General features: G+C 35.0%; 1 long non-coding RNA gene across 5 annotated transcripts in view; it reads right to left on the bottom strand.

Annotated features, from left to right (window-relative positions):
• LOC309842978 overlaps positions 1 to 27,275 on the bottom strand; it is a 294,904-nt gene that overhangs the window by 77,080 nt on the left and 190,549 nt on the right. The window contains exon 5 of one of the 5 annotated variants that reach the window (XR_014299892.1): positions 20,126 to 20,262. The exons of the other annotated variants lie outside the window; for them this stretch is intronic. This is a non-coding gene — a long non-coding RNA (uncharacterized lncRNA). Of the gene's footprint in view, positions 1 to 20,125; positions 20,263 to 27,275 lie in introns of those variants that run through there. 5 annotated transcript variants of the gene reach the window in all.

Here is a 27,275-nt window from a genome sequence, read left to right as displayed (position 1 = left end):
GTCATATTTGAGAATGATGTGCACAGAATCAGATGTAACTAGACAGTTTTAAGGAACTAAGATGGACTTCATGAGGCGATGCTTGATTGTTCCCAGCATATAGAAGCCCAATATTTATGTGCGCCACGCTCCCACCTGCATCACCACCTGCTTAAATGAGACACAAACATTAAACTAGACTGATCTACCTTTTCCCAGGACTGAGAGACTTGTTCAGTGTGATGTGAGACAGGTTCCTTGGATTTCTCCTATTCTGCTTATTCATCCTCATTTTAATCAATGCTTGTTTTCCTCTTTGCAGATTCCTTACCTCATGATTTTCAACCTAAATCTTTCTCTCTACACCAGTCAGTATAGCTTAGCTCTCTACACCAATCAGCGTGTGTGAGTGTGTGCGTGTGTGCGTGCATACATATGTGCACTCATGTGTAACTTCTAGAGAAGTTTCAAATGGCAAAAATGTGTAGACTCACTTGAACTCTAGAAGTTGGCATAAAATCATTGTAAAGGGAAAACATTCAAGCTACAAAAGATGCAGAAAGAAATCTTAATCTGAACTTCTTTACCTCACTAAAGCAGAGCCTCTTGAAAACGCACTTGTCATTACCTTCCCTCAGAGGGAGTGTCCTGTGATTTTAGCCCACAGACAGATTATCTAACCTTCTATGTCTTCCCATTGAAGCCCTAATTCCTCCTCTCCATTTTTGTTAGTTTTGATATATAAATCTTTCTTTCTAGATATTCAGTAAGTTACTTAACACTGAGCAACTACCACATACAAGTTTGAATAAACTTTGTCTTTTCTCCTGTTTATCTCCTTATTGACAGTTAATTTGCAGACCCCAAGCACTGGACCTAAATAGAGAGAGAGAAGCATTTTCCTCCCGACACTGTTAACACATCATATTTTAAAGATTTGCATGCAATGAAAATGATATGTTATTATAAAATATGTGATTCTATTATTCAACTATACATTTAATAAGTTTATTTCTATATAATTCTTATAGCTTAGTCAAAATAAAATAAGTGTTAGGTTATAACAGATTAAAATTCTGGTTGAAAGTACAGACTAAGCACAAATGTTTCCTACTCTCCTACATTTAATTTAAATGAAAAAAAGATATAAAAATAATAAGTTAAAAAATAATGAAACCACAATAGCACTGGGAAAAGAAGAATTACCATTAAAGGACCTGACAGATAAAAGACATATATATTTGGATGGTAGAGAAATCATGATAGTAAAATCTTAGCCTAAGAAAAACAAGTAATGTACTATTAGTTCTAAGAGAATTCTGGGGATGCTACAACCTCAGAATCAACAAATACACATAGCGGGCGGCTGAGGAATAATAGCACTCAGAATAGCTTATGAAGGTGGGTTTTGGCCCTGTTCCCTTCCTCAACCACCAAAAGGAAGTGGACTTTTTGCCTTAAAACCAAACTTGTAGAAGGAGGACTCCATCTTTGGAGGACTCCTGGTTAGAGCTCACAGACAAGAATGAAAAACAGAACAGAACTAAACTGCTTAGGAGCTCCTGGGTGGCCCAGTTGGTTAAGCATCTGCCTTCAGCTCAGGTCATAATCTCAGGGTCCTGGATTGAGCCCTACCTGGGGCTTTGCTCAGTGGGGGTCTGCTTCTTCCTCTTCCTCCTCCTGCTCATTCTCTCTCTTTCCCTCTCAAGCAAATAAATAAAATCTTGGAAAAAAAAAAAAAAAGAACTGAGTTACTTGATCAGTAGAAGAAGAAGAAGAAGAAGAAAATCCTAAAACAAGGAAGTGATACATCCAAGTGAGAATGGCATTAAAGAATACCATCTTACAAATTACGTTTAATTTGGAAATGGTGAGTGTCAGTACCTTAATTACCCTTTTGCAGTCCATTTATTCTATAGGAAACCCTGATTACAAAAGTGTGCAATTCACCTACATAGACATAAAATCACCATCCCAAGCAAAAATAACTCTATTAAGAAGATAACTCCTAACATCACAATAAAAATTGCTTGTCCCCTATACAAATCAATACATTTTACCCATCAGTGTGAATGAAGAATCAAAGATAATTGGATACTGGAGAAAAAAAAAATTAATAAAAGTAATGTGAGGGTTAAAATGAAAATAGGTGACACCAAGAGTACAAAGATAAAAAGTCTAATTGCTACCCACAGTGAGATTAAGATAAACAAGAAAATGAATAATGGAAAAGGAACAATCTGAAATAGAAAGATCCTGGTGAAGAAAATCACATAAATATGGAGATAGACAAGACAGATAGACCATGGAGATTACTGTGTTCTGCGTGCAGTGCTAGGCTTGACTTTCCAGACTTTCTATTGACGGGGCTTTTTTACAATTCTAAGGGGTCCTGGTAGAAATGCAAATGATTTTTTTCTGTTAAATATCTCCCCAAAGCTTAAGGTTATGGGCATTAACCAGTTTCAGTCAAACCCAGCAGTCATATGCTCATTGCCTAAAAATTTTAGCTTCAAATTGAACAATTATAGAAGTCATTTACTGAGATGCCCAAGGATCTCTTGATGCCCATAAATATCTCTTGATGATGTCAAGAAAAACTGCTCCCAGAAAGTATACCTCATGAGCTGTTAAAGGCCAGGGAAGTCTTTTTTGACTCTCAGAGTGAAACCCAGAACTTTATATTTCCTGATGCTCTAGGGGTGCTTTTCAATTCTTCCCCCCATAGTGCTTTTGTGTCCAACTTTCAGAGCTGATAAAGTTGTTCTCATTGATGTAATCGGGAATTTGATTATATGGTTTGACCACCTGAACGCCTCTTGTCAGATGGATTATGTGATCTATTTTCTGTTCGATGAGAAATGACAATGTTTTGCTAGTCTTATTTTGTTGTTGTTGTTATCTGCTTATGAACTCAAATCTCTGTATCCACTGGAAAGGGAAATAGCTTTTTGATATCTTAACTGGTAGCTTTTGTTTATGGTTTACCTTTTACCTGTGACTGATGTTGCAGAACTAAACCCATAAGCTCCCTGTAATTCAGAAAAGCTTTTACCTTTCCTGGTATGAGAATGACATCTTTTCCTACCACCAAAAGGAATTAATAAATTGTATGATTATGTTTCTTAAAGTAGTTCTACTCTGTTTTATATGTTTATTTTTTAAAGATTTTATTTATTTATTTGACAGACAGATATCACAAGTAGGCAGAGAGGCAGGCAGAGAAGAGGAAGCAAGCTCCCTGCTGAGCAGAGAGCCCGGATGCGGGGCTCCATCCCAGGACCCTGGGATCATGACCTGACCTGAGCCAAAGGTAGGGGCTTTAACCCACTGAGCCACCTAGGTACCCCTGTTTTAAATGTTTTATACATAGATACACTTCTACATAAGTCTAATATTGCTAGAATTCACAGAAAATAAGGAAAGTGAGCTTCTAATATCTTAAGGATGTCAGAAAGGACATCTTAAGAAAAAAATCTTTTTAGGGAAACTGCTATCTCAGAAACATTTTAAAATCCAAATTCATGCAGTTAAAGTGAGTCTTTGGACAAATCAGGCTCATTTAATACTTTAAAAACATAAATATCTCTATGTCTTGGCTTGAGTTTATTACTAGGGATATAATGTAAATATTTGTTTTATTTTTGAAAGATGTGGATTTGTTTTTTCATGAACAAACTAGTTTATCAGAACTTTCTAAACTTATGTTAGGTTATTGATTAAATAAATTGATACTATTCCTACATAAAGTTTAAGATAATAAAAAGTATATCTGTATTCACCTAAATTGAATCATAATTATGATAAACATTTTTGTAATTAATTATATTCGTACTACCTCAGACTAACCATAAATTTCAAGATTCTTAGGCAACTTAAAACCATGGATAATTATTGGGATCTTAATTTCAGAGTATGTTTAAATACTGAACTACTGATTAGGAATTATTTTAAAATTACACACTTTTTTCTTATTTTTATATACTACAAAATATATATAAAATTTTATATTCTCTATCTTTGGGTTATGATAATGAATGAGTTCATGTTTGCAACTTTAAAATGGTGTCAATTGACCTGTATTACTTCATCGAGTCAGCATTAATGGTCTAGCAAAATGCTTATATATGAACAATCTCAATTATCAGATTCTCACTTTGCTGTGTGAAATAGAAATTAGTTACTTTGGTTAAAAGTTGTAATTACTGCGGATGGTTGAAACCACACTAGGGACAATGATGACAGTGACATGAATGTGTAGACAAGATAATGGAATGGTGTTTTAGTTCATCAAGATAAAAAGAGAGTACTTTCATCTTAAATTGTCTGCAATTTAGAATGTGAAAGGCGACAGTAAACACAAAACTGGAATGGCTGTAAAAGGTCAGAGTTTGCAGAAGAAGAATTTCTATGTGTTGGTTTAAAATATCTGCACGTGTTAAGGTCTGAAAAGAAGCACTGAAATGCGTTAAAATTTTGCCAAAGATTGCCCTGCTTTGATGCGTTTATTCATAAGTGGGGAAAAAGCTTATAGTCTTTACTCCCAAATAACATATCTGACTTAATCTCTGTTAAAATGACAAATTAGTCTCAGAGTTATTAACATAGAATGGTAAAAATTACTCTTTACGTTCTGTGTAATTTACCCATGTAGACATGAGGTTTTAGGCCTCTCTAGAATAATTTTCTTTCTCTATTTCATGTTAACTTTACCATATATTTAATTACTTAAAATAAAGATAATAAACACAGACACACACACACAACTAATAAAGATTTCTCCTTTGTGACAGACTAGAGTTCCTTATAATATTGTAACATTCATCTGTGTTTATTTTAAAAATTTCATCACTTCAATTAAATACATAAACAAGTATAGTCTCAGGCATTTTAGATCTTAACTTTATTAAATGACCTCATATCATTTGACAATTCTTTTAATTTTGCTTTCCCAAGATGAGATCCTATGTTAGAAGCTATAAATAAAATTTCCTGTTTTCTTTTTTTTTTTTTTAAGATCTTATCTATTTATTTGACACAGAGAGAGATCACAAGTAGACAGAGAGGCAGGCAGAGAAAGAGGGGGAAACAGGCTCCCTGCTGAGCAGAGAGCCTGATGCCTGCTTCAATCCCAGGACCCTGAGATCATGACCTGAACCTAAGGCAGAGTCTTAACCCACTGAGCCACACACCCTCCTGTTTTCTTTTACAGCTAAAACAAGTCAATTTTCCCAGAGGACCCCAGGAAAATAACAAAAAATTGTTATTTCCCTTATAAAAAAGGGGTGAGTTCTATAATGATTGGTTTTTTAGCAGGCTCCATTAAATCTTTATTAGCTCAGTACCATTGTAAGAACTGCATGGGAAGATTATCAAAGCAGAAGATATACTCCCATGTATCCTAAATAAACTTTTCCCTAAGTTTATAGGAAAACTTTTTTTAATGTTAATATTTCAGAAATTGTATTCTTTTTGAGAAGGCCCTGAAGTTTTGCTAATGTCCTCACTATCCATAAAATATTCTTGTCATTCATTTAAAATATTGATCAAACTCTTATAAAATAGTTATTTACTTTATCCTAATAGAGAATTTTACTTTTCTCCATTCTGATAGTATTGGTTATAATAATAAATTAAAAGTCTCATTAACAAATAGGTTTCTCCTTCCTGATATTTGCCAGAAGCCTCTGCTATTCCTAAGTTGCAAAGTAGCATTAGTGTCGTCAATAAAGATAGTTTCAGCACCTCATAAAAAAGATTATACCAGATTTTCTGAACTATTGTTACTTCAACAGTTCAAAGAATATACTGTTGGTAAACTGTTTTAAGCTCACAATGCTTAGAAAACTTTCAAACTATACTGATGGACTGAATCAGCTGGACCTTTGTCACTCTGGAAGTGAACATCATCCATGAAAGTTCACTTCTAACCCAAGATTCAATAAAACAAGAATTAATATAGGACTAAATAAATAGACAAAGAGAATTTTATTGTGGTTATTTGTTTGAAATACTGTTAGAATTATATTAATTTATATTCTCTTATGTATATATAAAAAGGCCCAGTCACTTTATTTATTTATGTCTAACCTTCAATTTAATAGACCATACTCTTGTAAATGGAAATGAACCATTTCTAAATGGTATCTGAACTCTGTCTCCTCAGATTTCAGAAGTACATAGTTTAAATGAGTCTCATTACTTTACAAATAATATAATTATTTGTGTAAGTTCAATAAGAATCGGTCCTATTTTTCCAGGACATATTTAAACAAATTGACTGTGTACCTAAGGCCATATGTAGAGTAATCAGTGGTTTATTGATAAGTGGATTCAGTCAAAGGTGAAGAAAAGCAACTTCATTTTTTTGAACTACTTTTCCTGAATATTTATTTGTGGACTTTTCCTTCTGCCTCCAGAATGAGGATTTTTCCATTGGTTTTTCAGTCACTTAGTGAAAATTTCTGTCCAATTTAAAACCTCCAAATTTTCACATAATTAAAGCTTCCTACTTCTGCCAACTTTAACCTATCTTCGATCAAATAATCTGTGATGTGGAAACTTGGGTGATTTTTTTTTCTTTATTGTCTTGTTTTGATTTATTCTTGTTTTACTAACTGTTGTTTTAGGTCCTCCAGGATTAGAAGTTAAGCTACCCTGATAAATTTATAAAGACATTCCCAGTAGGCCTTTACAACTTCCTTTCCTTTATATAAGTGCAAGGTGAGGAAAGATCAAAAGTTAGCTAAAAGGTCAAACTCTTACTATGCCCTATATAGAGGAGTTGGCACCTTACTTTGTAATGAGGGACCACTGACATCTGTTATAATATTCTTGGTCCTAGAGACTGTGGCCTGAACTCTAACACCATAAAAAAGGGACAGCATCGCATCATCCTAATAGATATTAGTACTTATCACAAGCCAAGCACTTTTCTGAATACGTTATGTGTATCAACTCATTTAATTCTTAAATTCTTAAACTACAACTAAACTGGACTCATTTAATCTTCAATTTTACTAAAAGATCATAAAATTACCCCCATTTATATATAATCAAACTGCAATGCAGAGATATTAAATAACATCTCTAACTTGGGGCTGGATGGCTCAGTTGGTTAAGTGTCTGCCTTGGGCTCAGGTCATGATTCCAGTATCCTGGGCTTGAGTCCTGTGTCAGGCTCCCTGCTCAGCTAAGAGTCTGTCTCTCTCTCTCCATCTAACCCCTTCCTGCCCCACTTGTTCTTTCTCTCAAATAAATAAACAAATTCTTAAAAACAAACAAACAAACAAAAAACATGTTTAAGTTAGAGATAACTGAGAGGTCAGTGGTCAAAAGAGCAAGACTGATAGAAAGCGAAGGTAAAACAAAGCTTTATTTCATGCCAAGAATCGAGAATCAAACCGACCGTTTGGGCCTGCCACTTACAGAGAGGGCAACCCCTCCCAGCCTCACAGACTAACTTTTATAGAGCAAAGGCCATGTGGTTGAGCCCAGCCACACACAGGTGACCAATGAGATTGTAACACACAGAGAAAGCTGCACAGTCATGCTAGGTCATACATGGGTGGCCTATTGAATTACAATTCACCCCTAGCCTATCACCTTGGTCAGAATTGGCACCCAAAAGGTGGGGCCCACACTGCTTGGTACTTAGGGAGACAGTATGCACGCTGCACTGATTGGATGTCTCCACCTGGCCCAACTCATCCCTGCATTCGGGCTGTTATCTCCACCTGACCTGACCCGGCCTTGTATTTGGGCTCTGTTATCAGGGACTGGTCGACCAGAGCAGTCTGGTTTCCCAGACTTGCTTTTAAGTAAGTTCTCCTGGGTGGAGGGGGTAGGGGGCAGGGTGAATTTTTTTGTTGAATAAACAACAAAATGGCTATTCAACCAAGATGGAGCTGCTCTGGCTAAATAAGCCCTTACAATAAGGTTAAACAAAAAACTTTCCCCTATTTCAAATCTGAAGATAGGTTACCATGTAACAGAAAAAGGAAAATTAAGATGCATCTAGCATAATCTCCTATGGTCTTATAGAACAAACTTAAATATTTGAAACACTGAACAAAATTAGAAGAAATTTGCAATCCAAAAACATAGTGAAAATTTTAATGTGTGTCTTAGGAATTGACTAAATACTCTGAAAAATTAAGATGTAAACTATTTGAACCACGCTATTACCAAATTAGATACTATAGATAAGTACAGGACATACTTTCCTTTTTTTTCTTTCTTGACCATGGTCCAGAAAGATGTACTCTAATTATTAGAAAGAATATATGTGTGAGAAGAGAGAGAAAAGAATAGGGTGGAGAAGTTCAGACTTTAATAAACATCTAATGTTTTATTTTTGTAAAAAAGAAAAGCAATCAGAAATAAATATAATAAAAATCTTACTATGTGTTAAATCCAAGTGATGGGCACAGTAATAACTATAACCTCATGCTTTTAATTTTTTTGGCTTTACTATATATTTAAGATATTCACAATTTTAAAAATAATAATTAAAAAAAATCTCCTGAGGCAAATATATTATCTTCTGACAGTATTTCTGACAGTAATAAGAAAGTTTTAATTATAAAATATATTGCTTTTCTTTGACAAAGTTCATTTTGTTTGCTTGCTCAGGAAAAGTTATTTCCATAAGTTGCTTGCAGTTGTTGCCTGTGCAGTAGCCTCCTGAGGAAACCAAGGCTTTTACTTCTTTATTCCAAGCCACACAGCTCCCATTCAATGCTTTGGGTTCCACACTGACTTCTCAATATGTTGTCTTTTTGGCCAAAACAAAGGGTGTGTGTGTGTGTGTGTGTGTGTGCACGCGCGCGCACACGCATTTTAGATTGGAAGGGCTGGTGTGCAGGGAAGGAAAACAAAATTACTCATTTTGTATTATTCTTGCATTATACATGTAAGTATATAATAAGCAATTCAAAGTAGATTGTGATCAGTTAAAGATGCATGTTTTTAATTGATAGAAAAATACCAATAACTCAAGTCAGTAGAGTAGATAGAATGAAATACTAAAAGACCTGCACTTAGCTCAATTAAGTCCATAAATAAGAAAAGGAAAAAAAAATGAGACGAGTATAAAACAACTAGAGGGTAAATTCAACCTCATCCATATCAATAATTACATTAAATTTAGAGGCCTAAACCTCGAAAAGACAGAGACTGACAGGCTAGATTAAAAAGTAAGACACAACTATATATGGTTTATAAGATATGACTAATAATATTAAAACTTAGATAATAGAGAATAAAAGGATATGCAAAAGAGATATATTATGTAAGCAATAAGCATAAATATCCTAGTTTGGTTATAATAAAACAAAGTAGACTCAAAGGAAAAGATTATTAACGGAGAAGAGTCCTTTGCATAATAATAAAAGTTCAATTCACCAAGAATAAATAACAATCCTGAATATTTAACTCTTAATTACAGAACTTTAATATATACTCAGCAAAAATTGAACTAAGACCGAACTAAAGGCAGAAACAAATCTATAATTTAAGATATTTTTTAAAGGTTTATTTATTTATTTGGGAGGGCAGAGGCAGAGAATCTTTCAGGCAGCCTCCCACTAAGCACAGAGCCCAATGCTGGGACTCATGAGATCAAAACTTGATCATGATCTGAGTTGAAACCAAGAGGTGCCCCAATAATCTTGGATATTTTTAACATCCATCCCTCTTTCAGTAGATAACAAAGACCAAAAAAATCAATAAAGATATTGAAAATGTGATTAAAAACCATCAAACCACTTTACTTAAGTGTTATAAGGACAGTTTATATAAAATGTCCTACCCAACAGCAGGAGAATACATACTATTTTCAAGTGCAAGATAGAACACTCACAAAGAGGGGTGCCTGGATGGCTCAGTCAGTTAAGCATTTGTCTCTTGGTTTCTGCTCAGATCATGATCTCAGGGTTCTGAGATCAAGCCCTGCATGGGGCTCTGTCCTCAACTAGGAGTTGTGTAGAGATTCTGTCCCTCTTTCTCTTCTTCTCTCTTCCTCCCTCCCCATCTTCTCCTCACCATACTTGCATCCTCTCTCTCTCTCTCTCTAAATAAATAAATAAATAAAATCTTTCTTCTTAAAAAAAAAAAAAAATCCACAAAGAGCAACCATATAGTGAGCCATAAAATTTATCTCAATAAATTTCATAGTTCTGAAATATACAAAGTATGTTCTCTGATCACAACAGAATTAAATTAGAGGGGCACCTGGGTAGCTCAGTGGGTTAAAGCCGCTGCCTTCGGCTCAGGTCATGGTCCCAGGGTCCTGGGATCGAGCCCCGCATCGGACTTCCCGCTCGGCGGGGAGCCTGCTTCCTCCTCTCTCTCTATCTGCCTGCCTCTCTGCCTACTTGTGGTCTGTCTGTCAAACAAATAAATAAAAATTAAAAAAAAAAAGAATTAAATTAGAAATCAAGAAAAACAAGAAAGAAATCCCCAAATGGGAATGATTTCTGCAATGTACTTTTAAATAAAAATAAATTTAAAAAGACAAGAAGTAAATTTGAATTTATGCTCTACAGAATAGTAATGAAGACACATGACAGGACATACAAAATCAGGAATAAAGTAAAAGTCAGTGCAATAGAAAACAAATCATAGAGAAAATAAACATTGTATAATTGTATCCATTGAAAAAAACTGGAAAGTAAGTAAAAAAAAAACTGAAAAAGAAAGGGGAGGAAGAATAGGAGGGAGTGGGAGAAGAGAGAGGGGGAGGAAATAGTGAGAGGGAGGAAAAGGAGAGATTTGCCAATATCAGAATGGACAGGGGTAACATTCTACACATACTGAAGGAAGAATAAGGAGACATTATATAAACTTTTTCGAATAAATTCAAGAATGTAAAGAAAATGGACAGATATGTTGGAAAATACAATTGAAAACCAACACAAGGGAGAGAAAAAGAGAAAATTTGAAATCTTTATACATGCTGAAGATATTGAAAAAATAATTAAAAATCTTTCTAAGGGATGCCTGGGTGGCTCAGTGGGTTAAGCCTCTGCCTTTGGCTCAGATCATGGTCTCAGGGTTCTAGGTTTGAGGCCCACATCAGGGTCTCTGCTCAGCAGGAAGCCTGCTTCCCACTCTCTCTGCCTGCCTCTCTGCCTACTTGTGATCTCTCTCTCTTTGTCAAACAAATAAATAAATCTTAAAAAAAAAAAAAAAAAAACTTTCCAAAAGTAAACTCTAGGCCAAGGTGACTTGATTGATGGATTTTATCAAACATATAAGGAGAAATTAAAATCCATTTACACAAATTCCTTCAGAAATAGAGAAAGGACTATTTTCCAGTTGTTTTTTTGAGACCAGGCTAACTCAGATATCAAAATCTAGCAAGGATATTTCCACAAGGAAACACTATGTATCAATATGTCTCATAAACATTTGGGTAAAAATCCTCAACAAAATGTTAGTAAATCATATCCAGCAATAAATAATAATACGTCATCATGGGAATAAACTAAATAAATACATCATTATGGGAATACAGAGATTAGTGGAGGGATCAAACATTGGTTTAGAACTTGAAAAACAACTAGCACAATTCATCACATTATCAGAATAAAAGTTAAAAAATTATATGATGATCTAAATAGCAGAAAAGTCATCTGACAAAATTTTACATTAATTCTTTAAAAATTAAGAATTTTTTAAAATTAGGGTGCCTGGGTGGCTCGGTGGGTTGAGCCACTGCCTTCGGCTCAGGTCATGATCTCAGGGTCCTGGGATCGAGTCCCACATCGGGCTCTCTGCTCAGCAGGGAGCCTGCTTCCTCCTCTCTCTCTCTGCCTGCCTCTCTGCTTACTTGTGATCTCTCTCTGTCAAATAAATAAATAAAATCTTTAAAAAAAATAAATAAATAAAAAGAATTTTTTAAAATTAATCTATGAAGATAGCGCTGACAAATCTATAGCTAACATAATAGTTACTGATAAAATATTTTATACTTCTCTAAAATATTGGAAAGAAGACCAAATATTCACTCTCTTTGTTTCTATTCCACATTGTACTTGAGTTCCCAACCAAAGCAACAAGTTAAAAAAAAAAAATGTAAAAAAATTGGGAAGAAGCAAATCTTTTTATTCAGAAGTGATTTGACTTATACATAGAAAATCTTAAGGTATTTAAATAATTTAGTGAATTTTTAGCAAAGTCTAAGGATACAAGGTCAATATTAAAAACCAAATTACATTTTTTGTATGTTAACACAAAATTGGAATATAAGCATTTTAAAAATACCATTTATTAGCATCAAAGCCATTAACAAAAGAAAGTTAGGAATGAATATAATGGAAGTTGGACAAAGATTCAACAATGAAAACTATGAGCATTGCTGAGCATAATTAAGGAAGACCTAAATACATGAACAGATATACCATCCTTATAGATTTAAAGACTCAGTATTATCCAAATGTTAATTTTCCCCAGGTTGACCCACAGAGTCAATGCAGTCTCACTCCTCTAAATCATAATAGGCTGTTTTTTTGGTGGGTTTTTTTTTTTTTTTTTTTGGTAATAAAAGACCAGCTGATTCTAAAATTTACATAGAAACGGAAAGGATCTAGGATGGCTAAAACAATCTTGGGAAAACAGAACAAAATTAGAAGACTTATACATACTATCTATATAATATATAATGTATAATAAGATATATAATATTTATATATATTATATATTGTATGTATACAATATATGTATATTGTATATGTATATATATATATACTATATATATTGTATATATGTAAATGTATTGTATATACTATATATACAATATAAATATTATATATCTTATTATTTCATATCAACATGTACTGTAGTTTATACAAAACTTAATTTGAGATGGAATACACACTACATGTTAAAACTAAAGCTATAAGGCTTTTAGAAATAGGAATAGTGGAATATCTTTGCAAGTTTAAAATAGGCAAAAAAAGTTATTAAGGTACAAAAACCACTAACCAAAAAACAAACTGATAATTAAAGATCCATAACAATTTTTAAATTTTGCTTGGAAAGATAAAATACTAAGTGAAAATTTTCAGAGTCCACAAAAATAAAATGACAGATCAATTTCACTTATAAATATCAATGCAAAATTCCCAACTATTATTCAGTTGCACACTCTAAGGTTTATTATCATAATTAAGTGCAGTTTATTTCTATAAAGCAAGATCAGTTCAGTATTATGAAGTCTATTAAAGGAATTAATCAGATTGACAGATATAAAGAGAAAAATCATATCATCATCTCCATAAATGGTACAAAGAAACTGGACAAAATTCAAAGCTATTCTTGCTAAAAATAGTGAATAAAATAGGAATCAGTAGGTACATTTTTAACATCATGTCAGCCACAAAGGCAGGGTTTCATACAATGCAAGGGACACTCATAAGCATTGCTACAGATGAGCACTAAACTGGGGATATTAGCCAAAAAATTAAAGGAGAGAAAGATATTAAAGTTATAAAAACCCAAATAGAGACAAAATACTCTCATTATTTGCATATGCTAAACTATGCTTGGAATGTACCAGAGAATAAGCTCAACTACTATAAATAACAAAAAAAAAAAAAAAATGTGATAAATTACAAAAGAACAAAATATGTAGAAATCAGAAGCCATCTTATCACCCAAAATCATTATCAAAAGGTAAACTGGGAGATACAAACCTATTAAAATAGCCACAGAAACAGATAAAATACCTAAAACAAACTGAACAAGATATACAGATAACTTCCATTAAGAAAATATTAAAACATGGAAAGCATAAATGTACATTTGAACAAACTGGAAGTCATATTTTTGTATACCACTCAACTTCGTGGAATGTCAACTCTTTCTTAGTTAATTTTAAAATTTAATATTAGTCACCAAACATACACAAATCTGAATAAACTGAATGCAAATTTCATACAATGAATTAAACCAGCAAAAACAATTATATTCTGAAGATGACAATTGAAGAAGGATGTCATAGGCCACCTTCAATATGGCTCTCAATGACCTTATTGTAGAGGCCACTTTTAGGCAAACAGGCTTGACCAATGGAACATAGAAAGGGCCACAGTGACCACCTAGCTAATACAGACATGCCCACTGGACAGCCATCCTTATAATTAAGAAAAAAGTGAAACAAACAACATTGATGACTATGTTTGGACCCATAAAAGAAAGAGGCTGCTTACTAATTGCCACCCAGAGCTCTGGTGAGGCAAGTAAATATAAAGAATAACAGCTAATGATAGATTTCATGGAAGAGAAGTGGTTGGAGTCATAAACTAACAGGAAAACAAATAATTTAACAAATTGTTGAAGGCTGAGGGTGGACTAGTATGAGTGCAAGAAATTTCCTGGGGGGGGGGGGTGTGGAACAGTTTTAGGAAGACCCTTATGCTTTTGTGTATTTTATCTCCAGAACTCCATAAGATTATGAAAGAAAAAGCCAAAAAAAAAAAAAAATCGCTCAGGTTTCCTGCAGGAATGGAAGCAAAACATTAAAATATATCCATAACTAAGTCCTTTTCTTCAGGGAAAAGACTTTAGTAGAGCCTTATCTCGCTCAGCTGAGGGCAGGGCATTTACTCCACTCCAGCCCCTTTAGACTTCTTGTCTCACCTAAGGGAGAGAAAAGATCAAGAAATGCTGCAAAGGTCACAGTCCATTGATACAGACCCAGGAAAAGATGGATTAGTTCTAATACCATAAAATGCTTCCTCTCTGCCAAACTTTTTTTGTATCAACAGTGGATTACAACTGAAAGAGCTACAAAGCCAGATTACATTTAAGAAGAATTTCTTTTGGAAACCTCAAAACAATGGGAGAGACAAAAACAAAGATACTAAAGGAATTTGAAGCTTCTGGCAACTATAACCACAGTGAACATTAAAAAACAGCCCAACCTCTAGCCAGATTAACATGCTACTTTACAGGAAAGGCCCAATTAGCTTAGTTCCTGTTACTCATTGCATCACGTCTCTTTTTCAACAAAATATTGCAAGAAATGCAAAAAGACAAGAAAAAATGCAGTCTGAAGGGGAAAAAAAAAATCAGATAGGACATAGATTTAGGGATTGTCAGACAGGATATGTTTTTAAAGACTTTTTTTTTTAAATTCATTTGAGAGAGAGAGTGCATGCGAGAGCATGAGCAAGGGTAAAGGTCAGAGGGAGAGGGAGAAGCAGACTTCCCACTGAACAGGATGTCTATCATAAGGATATATCCCAGGACCCAAGGATCATGACCTGAGCTGAAGGCAGATGCTTAACGGACAAAGGCACCCACGTGCCCCCAGACTCAGAATTTAAAAGATTATGATTGGGACGCCTGGGTGGCTCAGTGGGTTAAAGCCTCTGCCTTTGGCTCAGGTCATGATCTCAGGGTCCTGGGATGGAGCCACACATCATGCTCTCCGCTCAGCAGGGAGTCTGCTTCCTCCTCTCTCTTTGCCTTCCTCTGCCTACTTGTGATCTCTCTCTCTATGTCAAATAAATAAATATAATCTTAAAAAAATTATGATTAATATGTTAAGGGCTAAAATGGAGAGTTGGCAACATACAAGAACAAATGGGTAATGTAAATAAGGAAATGGAAATGCTAAGAAAGAATCAAAAGGAAACACTAAAAATTGAATCAACTCAAAATGATTACAGACATAAATATAAAATGCAAAATGATACACCTTTTAGAAGAAAACACGAAAAAATCTAGGTAACCTTGTGTTTGGTGATGGGTTTTTAATTACAACATAGCAAATATGGTCCACAAACACAAAACTGATAAATTAGACTTTAATGAAATTAAAAACTGCTCTGTAAGAGAATCTTACAGAAATGAAAAGAAAAGCCATCAACTGAGAAAATATCTGCAGAACAATATCTGATAATGTTATCCAAATATATGAAGAACTCTTAAAGCTCAATAATAAGAAAACACCCTAATTTTAAAAATGGGCAAAAGAGTTAAACAGACATTTCCCCAAAAAAGATATAGCAATGACAATCATGAAAGGGTGTTCAATATCATTTATGACTAAGGAATTTCAAATTACAACAACAGCCATATTAAACTACACACTTACTAGAATGTCTAAAATAAAAAAAAAAATACTACTACTACTAATAAATTGACAATGCCAAATACTAGCAAGTTTTTGGAGCTACTCCTTCCATTGCTGATGACACAAAATGATGCAGTTGTTTTGGAAGATGGTTTGGAAGATGGTTTGGCATTTTCTCACAAAACACTTGCTGTATGACTGAGCAATCATTCTCCTAGGTATTTACACAAATTTTCTGAAAAGTTATGTCTACATGAAAACCTCTACACAAATTTTTATAACAACTTTATTCATAATCACCATAAACAAACTAACCAAGATGTCCTTCAATAGGTGAACAGTTAAACAGACTGGATGGATCCATACAATGGAACATTACTCAGCAATGAAACAGAAGTGAGCCACCAGGCTATGGAAAAACATGGATAGACTTTAAATGAGTATTGTGAAGTAAAGAAGCCAGTCTAAAAGAGCTATATGCTCTATGATATCAATTATATAACCTTCTGGAAAATGCAAAATTATATAGAAGTAAAAAGACCAGTGGTTTCTAGGAATTCCAGGGAGAAGAATAAACAGGTGAAGTTCATGAAGTTTTTTGGTGATAAAATTTTTCAATGATATTTTGTATAATACTGTAATGTTGAGTATAAAATTGCATATTTGTCAAAACCCATCAAACTTTAAAACACAAAGGTGAATCTTACTGTATGCAAATTAAAAGCAAAATCATTTGGAAGGTTGGGGAGTCCCAGGAAAGAAGACCGACAAGGACAAGAGGATCTATTGTATTACAAATGTGTAAAACAACTTCCCTAAAGGAGATGAGGAAAAAGGTGTTGACTTAAGTAACTCTGGAAATGAGTCTACACAACTAAATGCAAAAGAATTATACATAAGCAATGTACTTTAGTTCTTATGGACCATTTTTGATACTTCTATACATATATTGGAATTGAATAATAGAGTAAATGGATGACAGATTGTGGTAGCCAAACATTTCACTATTAGAGTGGGAATTTATCATTAATCAAGGGAATAGGGCTAGAATGATCCATGTGGTGATGGATTAGAGTTGGAGACACCTGCATGAACTCATGATTAATTAATATGGATGCAAATATTTTCTTATTCTATCTCCTGCGAAGGCCTGAAGACAATAATATCACCTTAGCAAAAGCACACATAGTGACCAGACCTTGGTTTCCAACGTTATTCTATAAGAGAAGGAAGCAAGACTCTGAAGAAATGGTTAATTCTAGGCCTGGGACTATAAATATACAAGATAAGCCTTAGAGCATCTTGTATTGCTGGAAAGTGAGGAAGTACTCAAAAAAGAAAAAACAGACATTGATGGAGTTATTTCAAAAAAACGCAGGAGTCAATATTAAGGGGGAGGAGTCAAGATAGTGAAGAAATAGGTTAGGCTGAGACAACATCAGGTAGCAGGAGATCAGCTAGATAGCTTATCAAACCATTGCAAACACCTACAAATCTAACAGGAGATCAAAGAGAAGAAGAGCAACAATTCTAGAAATTCTAGAAAATCGACCACTTTCTGAAAGGTAGGACTGGCGGAGAAGTGAATCCAAAGCAATGGGAAGATAGACCACAGAGGGAGGGGCTGGCTCTCGGCAAGCGGCAGAACAATGGAGCACAAAATCAGGATTTTTAAAAGTCTGCTCCACCAAGGAACATCGTTCCAGAGGCTAAACCGCAGTGAAGCGCACATCGGGTCAGCATGGCCCCAGGTCCTGTGGGGTCACAGAAGGATCAGGGGTGTCTGAGTGTCACTGAGCTTGCAGGTATTAGAGTGGGGAAGCCAGCTAAAGAGACAGAGCAGAGGAGTGAGCTCTCAACTCGGGGTTACCTTGAACCCTAATCCATGGCACGGGCCTCTGCTCTGTGAGTGGGGTCCCCACAAGATGCAGGGAGACCCCTCCTGGAAGAGCTCAGGGATCTGTGGGGTTCGGAGACCCCAGGTGGAGCTGTATGCCAGAGACAGAGACGCTTGGTCACAGGCTGGGTGAGCTTGGAGCACCGAGGGAGGCCAGGGAGACGGGAGTGATTGAGCACTTTTCTCTGACGGTGCACTGAGGATTGGGCCCCAAGCTCTTGGCTCCTCTGGGCCAGAGCTTGGAAGGCTGCCATTTTCATTCCCGTCCTCTGGAACTCTAAGGAAAGTGTTCAGGGAACAAAAGCTCCCGAAAGTGAACCCGAGGTATTATTTAGCCTGGCCCCTAGTAAGGGAGGTGCAATTCCACCTGGGGCAAGGATACTTGAGAATCACTACCGCAGGCCCCTCCCCCTGAAGATCAACAGGAAATCCAGCCAAGACCAAGTTCACTTACCAAGTAGAAAAGCAGAATTCCAGAGGGGGAGAAAGCAAAGCATGGAATTCATGGCTTTATGCCTATGATTCTTTAGTCTTGCAGTTAATTAATTTGTTTTTAATTTTATTTTTTTTTCTTCTGCTAAATTTTTTTAACTTTTACCCTTTCCTCTTTTAATGTTCTTTACTGGTTTATCTTAACAATAACTTTCATAAAAAAAAATAATAATCTTTTTTGAACCTTCATTATTATAGTCATATTTTATCCTTCATTGTATCTAACTTTATTTTTTGTATACACATAGGGTTTTTTTTTTTTTAAATTGGGGTACAACTTGTAATAGATCAAAATCTAAATCTAGCTCCAGGTTTGTTCTAGTCTCCAGCCAGAGTAAATTCTCTCCACTTACTTTTTCTTTATTCTCCCAACCAACTTAACTTTATCAACTCCTTTTTTAGGAATTAAAAAAAGTTTTTTTTTTCATCTTTAAAGGCATATTCCATCCCTTCATTGTGTTTATCCTTATATATGCTTTTCATTCTTTAAAATTTTGGGAGGTTAGGGCCCAGCTAGCTCAGTCGATAGAGTATGAAACTCTTAAAATTTTGGGAAGTAGTTTCTTCTTAGAGACCAAAATACTCCCAAAATTAAGTGGGTGACCTTGTTCTAGTCACCAGTCTAATATATATATATTTTTTTTCTTTATTTTTTTAAATTTTTTTTTTCTGAACTTCTTTTTATCCCCTTTCTCCCCCACCACAATTTGGAATCTCTTCTGATTTGGTTAACACACATTTTCCTGGGGTCTTTGCCACCCTTTTAGTATTTTATTTGCTCCTTCATATATTCTTATCTGGACAAAATGACAAGGCAGAAAAACTCACCCCCCCCCCAAAAAAAAAAAAAAAAAAGAACAAGAGGCAATACCAAAGGCTAGGGACCTAATCAATATGGACATTGGTAATATGTCAGATCTAGAGTTCAGAATGATGATTCTCAAGGTTATCACTGGGCTCGAATAAAGTATGGAAGATATTAGAGAAACCCTGTCAGTAGAAATAAAAGCCCTTTCTGGAGAAATAAAATTACTAAAATCTAACCAAGTTGAAATAAAAAAAGCTATTAATGAGGTGCAATAAAAAATGGAAGCTCTTACTGCTAGGAAAATGAGGCAGAAGAAAGAATTAGTGATATAGAAGACCAAATGACAGAGAACAAAGAAGCTGAGCAAAAGAGAGACAAACAACTACTGGACAAGGAGGGGAGAATTTGAGAGATAAGTGATACCATAAGATGAAACAACATTAGAATAATTGGGATTCCAGAAGAAGAAGAAAGAGAGGGAAGAAGAAGTTAAATTGGAGAGAATTATTGTAAAGAATTTCCCAAATATGGCAAAGGGAACAAGCATCAAAATCCAGGAGGTATAGAGAACCACCCTCAAAATCAATAAGAATAGGTCCACACCCTACTATTAGGTCACCTAATAGTAGAATTTGCAATTCTTAGGAACAAAGAGAAAATCCTGAAAGCAGCCCAGGAAAAGAAGTCTGAACATACAATGGTAAAAATATTAGATTGGCAGAGGACTTATCCACAGAGCCCTGGCAAGCCAGAAAGAACTGGCATGATATATTCAGAGCACTAAACAAGAAAAACATGCAGCCAAGAATACTATATCCAGCTAGGCTACCATTGAAAATAGAAGGAGAGGGGTACCTGGGTGGCTGAGTGGGTTAAAGCCTCTGCCTTCGGCTCATGTCATGGTCCCGGGATCCTGGGTTCGAGCTCCACATCAGACTCTCTGCTCTCGGGGAGTCTACTTCCTCTTCTCTCTCTGTCTGCCTTTCTGCCTACTTGTGATCTCTGTCAAATAAATAAATAAAGCATTAAAAAAAAAGAAGAAGAAAATAGAAGGAGAGATAAAAAGCTTCCAGGATAATAAAAAACTGAAAGAATTGGCAAATACCAAACCAGCTCTACAGAAAATATTGAAAGGGGTCCTCTAAGCAAAGAGAGACCCTAAAAGCAGTAGATCAGAAAGGAACAGAAACAAAATACAGTAACAGCCACCTTACAGGCAATACAATGGCACTAAATTCATATCTTTCAATAGTTACCCTGAATGTTAATGGGCTAAAAGCCCTAATCAAACGACACAAGGTATCAGAATGGATAAAAAAAACAAAATCCATCAATATGCTGCCTACAAGAAACTCATTTTAGACCAGAAGACACCTCCAGATTTAAAGTGAGGGGGTGGAAAACAATTTACCTTGCTAATGGACATCAGAAGAAAGTTGGGGTGGCAATTCTTATATCAGGTCAATTAGATTTTAAGCCAAAGATTATAATAAGAGATGAGGAAGGACACTATATAATGCTCAAAGGGTCTGCCCAACAAGAAGATCTAATAATTTTAAATATCTATGCTCCTAATATGGGAGCAGCCAACTATATAAACCAATTAATAACAAAATCAAAGAAACACATTGACAATAATACAATAATAGCAGGGGACTTTAACACTCCCCTCACCGAAATGGACAGATCATCCAAGCAAAAGATCAACAAAGAAATAAAGGCCTTAAATGACACACTGGACCAGATGGACATCACAGATATTTTCAGAACATCCCATCCCAAAGCAACAGGATACACATTCTTCTCTAGTGTGCATAGAACATTTTCCAGAATAGATCACATCCGGGGTCATAAATCAGGTCTCCACCAGTATCAAAAGATTGGGATCATTCTCTGCATATTTTCAGACCACAATGGTCTGAATTTAGAACTAAACCACAAAAGGAAATTTGGAAGGAACCCAAATACATGGAGACTAAACAGCGTCCTTCTAAAGAATGAATGGGTCAACTAGAAAATTAATGAAGAATTGAAAAAATTCAGGGAAACAAATGATAATGAAAACACAATGGTTCAAAATCTGTGGGACACAGTAAAGGCAGTCCTGAGAGAAAAATATATAGTGATACAAGCCTTTCATGAGAAACAAGAAAGGTCTCAAATACACAACCTAACCCTACACCTAAAGGTGTTGGAGAAAGAACAACAAAGAAAGCCTAAACCCAGCAGGAGAAGAGAAATATAAAGATCAGAGCAGAAATAAATAAAATAGAAACCAAAAACAACCAATAGAACAAATCAACAAAACTAGGAGCTGCTTCTTTGGAAGAATTAATAAGATTGATAAGCCCATGGCCAGATTTATCAAAAAGAAAAGAGAAAGGACCCAAATAAGTAAAATCATGAATGAAAGAGGAGAGATCACAACCAACACCAATAAATATAAGCAATTATAAGAACATAGTATGAGCAACTCTATGCCAACAAATTTGAAAATCTGTAAGAAATGGATGCATTCCTAGAGACATACAAACTACCACAACTGAACCAGGAAGAAATAGAAAACCTGAATAGACCCATAACCAGTAAGGAGATTGAAACAGTCATCAAAAATCTCCAAACAAACAAAAGCCCAGGGCCAGACAGCTTCCCAGGGGAATTCTACCAAACATTTAAAGAGGAATTAATTCCTATTCTCCTGAAACTATTCCAAAATTAGAAACTGAAGGAAAACTTCCAACCTCATTTTATGAGGTCAGCATCACCTTGATCCCAAAACCAGACAAGGCTCCAATCATAAAAGAGAATTACAGACCAATATCCTTTATGAACACAGATGCGAAAATTCTCACCAAAATACTAGCCAATAGGATCCAATGGTTTATTAAGAGGATTATTCATCACGACCAAGTGGGATTTATTCCAGGGCTGCAAGGTTGGTTCAACATCGACAAATCAATCAATGTGATATAATACATTAATAAAAGAAAGAACAAGAACCATATGATACTCTCAGTAGATGCTGAGAAAGCATTTGACAAAGTACAGCACATTTTCCTTATCGAAACTCTTCAAAGTGTAGGACTAGAGGGCACATACATCAATATTATCAAAGCCATCTTTGAAAAACCCACTGCAAATATAATTCTCAATGGAGAAAAACTGAAAGCTTTCTGCTAAGGTCAGGAACACGGCAGGGATGTCCATTATCATCACTGCTATTCAACATAATACTAGAGGTCCTAGCCTCAGAACTCAGACAACAAAAGGAAATTAAAGGCATCCAAATCAGCAAAGAAGTCAAACTATCACTCTTTGCAGATGATATGGTACTATATGTGGAAAATCCAAAAGATTCCACTCCAAAACTGCTAGAACTTGCACAGGAATTCAGTAAAGTATCAGGGTATATAATCAATGCATGGAAATCAATTGCATTGCTTTACACCAACAACAAAACAGAAGAAAGAGAAATTGAGTCAATCCCATTTACAATTGCCCCCAAAACTATAAAATACCTAGGAATAAATGCAACCAAAGAGACAAATAATCTATATTCAGAAAACTATAAATTACTCATGAAAGAAATGGAGGAAGACACAAAGAAATGGAAAAATGTTCCATGCTCATGGATTGGAAGAACCAATATTGTGAAAATGTCTATGCAACCTTAGGCAATCTACATATTTAATGTAATCCCTATCAAAATCCCATCCATTTTTTTTTCAAAGAAATGGAACAAATAATCCTAAAATTTATATGGAACCAGAAAAGGCCTCGGATAGCCAAAGGAATATTGAAAAAGAAAGCCAAAGTTGGTGGCATCACAATTCTGGACTTCAAGCTCTATTACAAAGTTGTCATCATCAAGACTGTATGGTACTGGCACAAAAACAGACACATAGATCAATGGGACAGAATAGAGAGCCTAGAAATATTCCCTCAACTCTATGGTCAACTAATCCTCAGTAAAGCAGGAAAGAATGTCCAATGGAAAAAAGACAGCTTCTTCAACAAATGGTGTTGAGAAAATTGGATAGCCACATGCAGAAAAATGAAATTGGACCATTTCCTTACACCACACATGAAAATATACTCAAAATGGATGAAGGACCTCAGTGTAAGAGAGGATTCCATCAAAATCCTTGAGGAGAACAAAGGCAGCAATGTCTTTGACCTCAGCCGCAGCAACTTCTTCCTAGGAACATCACCAAAGGCAAGGGAAGGAAGGGCAAAAATGAACTATTGGGATTTCATCAAGATCAAAAGCTTTTGTGCAGCAAAGGAAACAGTTAACAAAACCAAAAGACAACTGGCAGAATGGGAGAAGATATTTGAAATAACATATCAGATAAAGGGCTAGTATCCAAAATCTATAGCTTAGCAAATGCAACACCCAAAGAACAAATAATCCAATCAAGAAATGGGCAGAGGACATGAACAGACATTTCTGAAAAGAAGACATCCAGATAGCCAACAGACACATGAAAAAGTGCTCCACATCACTTGGCATCAGGGAAATACAAATCAAAACCACAATTAGATACTACCTCACACCAGTCAGAATGGCTAAAATTAACAAGTCAGGAAATGACAGATGCTGGTGAGGATGCAGAGAAAGGGGAACCCTCTTACACTGTTGGTGGGAATGCAAGCTGGTGCAGCCACTCTGGAAAACAACATGGAGTTTCCTCAAAAAGTTGAAAATAGAGCTATCTTATGACCCAGCAATTGCACTACTGTGTATTTACCCTAAAGATACAAATGTGGTGATCTCAAGGGGCATGTGCACCCGAATATTTACAGCAGCAATGTCCACAATAGTCAAATTATGGAAAGAACCCAGATTTCCATCAACAGATGAGTGGATAAAGAAAAAGTGGTATATATATATACAGTGGAATACTATGCAGTCATCAAAAGAAATGAAATCTTGCCATTTGCAATGATGTGGATGGAACTAGAGGGTATTATGCTTAGTGAAATAAGTCAATGGGAGAAAGACAACTATCATATGATTTCCCTGATATGAGGAAGTGGAGATGCAATGTGGGGGAGTTGGGGGTAGGAAAAGAATAAATGAAACAAGATGGGATCAGGAGGGAGCCAAATATAAGAGACTCTTAATCTCACAAAACAATCTGAGAGTTGCTGGAAGGAGTGGGATAGGGAGAGGGTGATGGGGTTATGGATATTGGGGAGGGTATATGCTATGGTGAGTGCTGTGATGTGTGTAAACCTGGCGATTCACAGACTGTACCCCTGGAGCTAATAATACATTATATTTTTATAAAAAAATTTAAAAAAAAACAAAAACAAAAACAAAATGCAGGAGTCAACCAAAAGAATCCCTAATGGACAAAACTTTCCTGCACAACAAAATGTATAAAATAGTATTCGGTTAATCCAAGTACAAACAAAACAAAACAAAACAAAAAGAACGATGAAAACCCTATGATATAAATAAATGAATAAATAAAGGGAAGATAATAAATACATCTCTCATGAAGAGCAATTCTAAGTAATTTATACAGATACTCCTCCCCCTGAGTGGGTGTACTGTAACTCCCCATGCTTAAGTATGGGTTAGGAATAGTAGCTTTTGTCAAGTGAAATCGTATGGAAAGGCAATGGAGTTAGAGAGTTACTTTATATTGGAAAAACCTATAGACACGGGACACCTGGGTGGCTCAGTGGGTTAAAGCCTCTGCCTTCAGCTCTGGTCATGATCCCAGGATCCTGGGATCGAGCACCGGAACGGGCTCTCTGCTTAGCAGGGAGCCTGCTTACTCTTCTCTCTCTCTGCCTGCCTCTTTGCCTTCTTGTGATCTCTGTCAAATAAATAAATAAAATATTAATCCCAACACAGACCTGTACCCCTGGGGATAAAAATATATGTTTATAAAAAATAAAAAGTTAAAAAAAAAAAAAAAAAAAAAAAAAAAAAAAAAAACCTATATACACTACCTTGGGCCAGGTAACCAAAGTCAACATCAACAATAATAAATCATGTGACGGTAATGATATGTTGATTTGTTATGATGAAAACGGTACTTTACATCCATGGTTTTCCTCTAAAAACTCGTAACTTCAATCTAATAATTTAAAAAAAATCAGAAAAATGCCAATGAAATGGCATCCTATAAAGTATGTGAATACTACTCCTGAAAATTGACAAGTTCATCAAAATCAAGAAAAATCTGACAAACTTTCATTCTCAAGAAAACCTGCTATAGTCTATGTCCTCCAAAATTCACATGTTGGAGAATTAATCCATGATGTGATGATATTTAGTGATGGGACCTTTGGGAAGTAAGTAATTTTAGATGTAGTCATGAGGGTGGAGCCCATGATGGGATAAACACCCTTAAAAAACAGGAAGAGAGAGGAGCTCTCTGTCTCTGACTGCACATACCAAGCCTGTGTAGGAATATGACCAGGAATAGGGCTCTCACCAAGAACCCCACTATACTGGCACCCTCATCTTGGGCTTCTAATCTCCAGAACTATGAGAAATAAATGTATATTGGCTAAGCACCACTCTATGGTATGAATTTATAGCAGCCTGAATGAAGACAGAGCCTAAGGAGACCTCATGACTAAATGTAATATGGTAGCTTGTATAGGATCCTGAAAAAGAGAAACAAAGACAAAACAAACAGAAAACTTCTTAGGTCATAACTAAGGAAATCTGAGGAATATATGGCCTTTAGTTAATAATGTATTAATATTAGTTTATTAAATATAATAAATGTGCCAAATTGATGTATGATATTAGTAAGGGAAATTGAATGCAAGACATCCAAGAACTCTGTAATAGCTTCTCAGTTTTTCTGTAATCTAAAACTGTTTAAAAAAATAAAGTCTATTTTTCAAAATGAAAAGTTGAAAAAAATGTTCAGATCACATTGCATTCAAAGAATCAATCTCCTGAATTTATGAAAAGAATTCTTAGCTATTTATAAGAAAAAAAAAACTAACAGTACAATTTTTGAAAATGAATAAAGATTATGAACAGAAAGGAAAATACATATTAGTCTTGAGAAAATGGAAAGATGCTCAATCTAATTTCTAATAAGAAAAATTAACATGAACTCTATTGTGACAGCATTTTTGTCCTATTTGGGAATAAAATCTAAATATTTGGCAACATACTCTGTTAGCAGTGCTATCGGGAAATAAAACTCTAATACATCGCTGGTGGAACTACACATTAAAAATCACTAAAGAGAGTAATTTGGCAGCATCTATCAAAATTACAAAGGCATTTACATCTTCACTCAGTAATCTGATTTCTATGAATTTTTCTTATAGATATAGTCGCATATACTTTTCTGTTCAAGATTTTTACTGCAGCATTAGTTGTAATAAAAAGAAAGTTTGGAAACAACACAATTTTACAATAGTGGAGTACTGGATAAATAAATTATGATTCATCTACAGAATGGGATATAATGAAGCTGAGATGTATTATACTGCAGTTTCAGAAACCAAATTGTAAGACTTAGAGTTTTGAATCCCTATTTTACCCCCTGATGTTTGTAAGATTTGCCTCAAATTTCATAAATATGTCTTCTATATCTATAAATGGGTATTAAATAAATGCACATTTCCTAGGGTGTTTCTGAAGAATATGCTAATACATATGTCTTACTATATGTAAGACATTTAAAATAATAACTCCTGCATGCTAATTACCACAAAAATGTTGACTATTATGATTGTGGTGTAAAAAAGAAATGAAGACAACCTCTATTTTGACATGGAGTGACCTCCAAGATATTACATTAAATTAAAACAAAGAATGTATAAAGTTGTGAGTAGTCACCATTAATATATTTGGGAAAATAATATATATTAATTTATACTTGATAATAGATGAATAATGAAAAGCTAGATATATATACACACACACAAACAAATAAGTGCAGTTATCTACAGATAAGGGAAGGGAGATTCATAGGGGTACTTTTTACAGTATAGCTTTTTACAGTGCTTTGATTTTTAACACACTG

The sequence above is a fragment of the Mustela nivalis genome (genome assembly GCF_964662115.1).
Source record: "Mustela nivalis genome assembly, chromosome: 1".
NCBI lineage: Eukaryota > Metazoa > Chordata > Mammalia > Carnivora > Mustelidae > Mustela > Mustela nivalis.
This window is presented reverse-complemented; position numbering and strand designations above follow the sequence as displayed.